This window comes from Salvelinus sp. IW2-2015, linkage group LG11 (assembly GCF_002910315.2).
Source record: "Salvelinus sp. IW2-2015 linkage group LG11, ASM291031v2, whole genome shotgun sequence".
Classification (NCBI taxonomy): domain Eukaryota; kingdom Metazoa; phylum Chordata; class Actinopteri; order Salmoniformes; family Salmonidae; genus Salvelinus; species Salvelinus sp. IW2-2015.
In genome coordinates this window covers 27490839-27493928 of record NC_036851.1, presented here as the reverse complement: position 1 = coordinate 27493928, position 3090 = coordinate 27490839, and positions in this window count along the sequence as shown.

The window sequence follows — 3090 nt, the reverse complement described above, 5'->3', positions numbered from 1 at the left end:
AGGAAAGAGGAGAGGATAAGGGGGAGAGAGAGAGACAGGGGGAAGAGAGAGAGGCGGAGAGGAGAGAGTCAGGGGAAGAGGAGAGTCAGGGGGAGAGGAGAGAGTCAGGGGAGAGGAGAGAGTCAGGGGAGAGAGAGGGTCAGGGGGAGAGAGAGAGAGTCAGGGGGAGAGGAGAGAGACAGGGAGAGGGAGAGAGGCGGGAGAGGAGAGAGTCAGGGGGAGAGGAGAGAGGAAGAAAGAGGAAGAGTTCAGGGGGAGAGAGGAGGAGTCAGGGGGAGAGGAGAGAGTCGAGAGGAGAGAAGGAGAGAGGACAGGGGGAGAGGAGAGAGGAGGAGGGAGAGAGTCAGGAGTAGAGGAGAGAGTCGGGGGAGAGGGGAGCAGTGTTAGGAGGAAAGGAGGAGAGACAGGGGAGAGGAGGAGTCAGGGGGGGAAAGAGGGAGAAAGAGAGAGAGTCAGGGGGAGAGGAGAACGGGAAAGTAGAGCAGAGAGTCAGGGGGAGAGGGAGAGAGTACAGGGGAGAGGAGAAAGGAAGAAAGGAGAGAGTCAGGGGGAGAGGAAACGGAAAGAGAGGAGAGAGTCAGGGAGAGGAGAAAGAAGAGGGAAGAGAGTCAGGGGGAGAGGAGAGAGTCAGGGGGGAGAGAGAGTCGGGGAGAGGAGAGAGTCCAGGGGAGAGGAGAGGGTCAGGGGGAGAGGAGAGAGTCAGGGGGAAGGAGAGAGAAGGGAGAGGAGAGAGGCAGGGGGAGAGGAGAGAGTCAGGGGGAGGAGAGAGGAGAGGAGAGTCAGGGAGAGAGGAGAGAGGTCGGGGAGAAGAGAGAGTGAGGGAGAGAGGAGGCAGGGGAGAGAAGAGGTCAGAGGGAAGAGGAGAGGATAGGTCAGGGGAGAGGAGAGAGTCGGGGGAGAGGAGAGTTTAGGAGAAGGAGAGGGAGACAGGGGGAGAGGAGAGGTCAGGGGTGGTAAAGGAATTCTCTCTCTGGAAGGGGAGGTAGAAAGAGGGGGGTGGAGAGGGATAAGTATTGGGAGGAGATTGATATAGTTGATTTGGGGCAGTGCCGTCTGCGAGTCAACTCTCCCAATCTATGAAACCAGAGGGAGACGAGAGGATCTAATTACAGGGAAAATACAACTGTCTGTCGGGGTAAAACAGCGGAGAGACAAATCAAATTAGAGAGGATTAGTAAGAGACAAACTTAAGTTACTTCTGTGAGAGAGTTGAGCTTGGCTGACACGGGGAGGCGGAGGAGGAGGAGGGGGAGGAGAGGAAACTTGGGAGAGGGGATAGAGAGATGGATACAGACAGAGAGCGAGATGGGTGAGAAAAGGTTTGGCTAGCGCTGCATAGTGGATCTGGGTATAAATAATGGGGCCAATGTGTGACATTGGCATCAAAATGTCAAAATGGTTTAAAACAAAAATACAAAGGATTTTCATTCAGTTCCACATGTGTACTTAGAGGAATAAAAGTGAATATATGCAAATTTACCCATAACTCCACCTATAGTACAACAACATAGATCTAGGACTATACATCCGTTAAGCAGGGTTCATACAGACATTAGCACGTCAAATTCAAGGACTTTCAATTACTTTTTAAAGGACTTAATTCTAATTTTCAAGGACCTCAATGTTTACAATTTAATAATTTATATAATTGTATATATAGAGCCCCCGCCCACCAAAAAAGCATGCAAAAAGTGTCAAAAGTAGGCCATTGCCACTTGAAGAATAATGCATTTGTTTTTGGCCTTGCCAATGGATGGATATTTAATTACTATTGAAAATCTAAAATTATAAAATATGTGAGAATGACAAAATGGGTTGGATGCATGCATGGCGATTTTTCTGTAGCCTATGTGGCTGATGCAGGCACACAATAAATCCATGTGAATAGCCAACTCAATCTCAACATTAGAATCTCACCATCGCTGTTTTTAAAATTAGCAAGTGAACAAAAACTAGGTTCCTTTCATAATGGAAGGATTTGTATGGAAAGCCAAGTTGAAGACAACATTAGATGTTTTCATCCTCTTAATAACCCCACATGGTTTCACCGCAACAGAGTAGTGCAACACCCTTCAATTGAAGCGCGGGAAACAAACGAAAGTGTCAACATCTCTCACAAAAACGGATCAAAAATTTAATCACACATCATTTTAAGGGAGCAGAAGAACCTACAATAATTACAAGGACTTTTCAAGCACCAAATTGAGTTAACGTCTGATTTTCAAGGTAGGCCTATTCCAGTAGCCTATTTGAATTTCTGCGCTCCAAATTCAGTTGGCTACTTCAAGCAACTTGTATTGTTTATAGTTGCAGGTGTATCATGTAAAAAATATATTTGTCATGCTATTTCATTACCCGATCATATTGTGAATAAGCCCACTAGGCTGTCAATTGTTGTCATTATATAAATAATAAATCATAGGAATAGAGTTGTGTGTTGCGCAATAGTCTATCCTACACAATTGCGCACAATATACTTGGTGTCCAATCCCAGGTACAAAAACATGAAAACATGAACGCATTACCTTGATGCTTAATCTGTTAAATATAACGACACCCTGCTGTAAATCAAGCAGACAACAACAGATGATCAACATCAATTCGCTAGGGACATTAGATCCAACTTGGATCCAGGCACAACTGTCTTCACCAGAACAACGAATGAGACACCAAAATATTCTGGACATTCCTCACGAACACCTTTCAGCACTTGGGCTGCTGTTGCCTCACATGTACATAGCTGTTCGTCACTTGACTGTATTGCTTAATATACAGTATGATATGACAACTTACACTGCCATAAATGCAAGGATAGAAAAGTAATGTTTTATGTCACACGATTTTGGACAAATCCGTCAAGACACCAACCATGATAAAGGATTAAACATTTAATGTTATTGAATATAGCTACGCTCACCCCTTATATCTTAATGTAATGACAGATTATTATCATTGACTCATCCACGGCCATCATTGTAAATAAGAATTTGTTCTTAACTGACTTGCCTAGTTAAATAAAGGTTCAACAAATAAAAAAGTTAGTTTTTTTGTTTGTTTTTAAACAAGTTGTCTCTCATTTCTATTATCCTT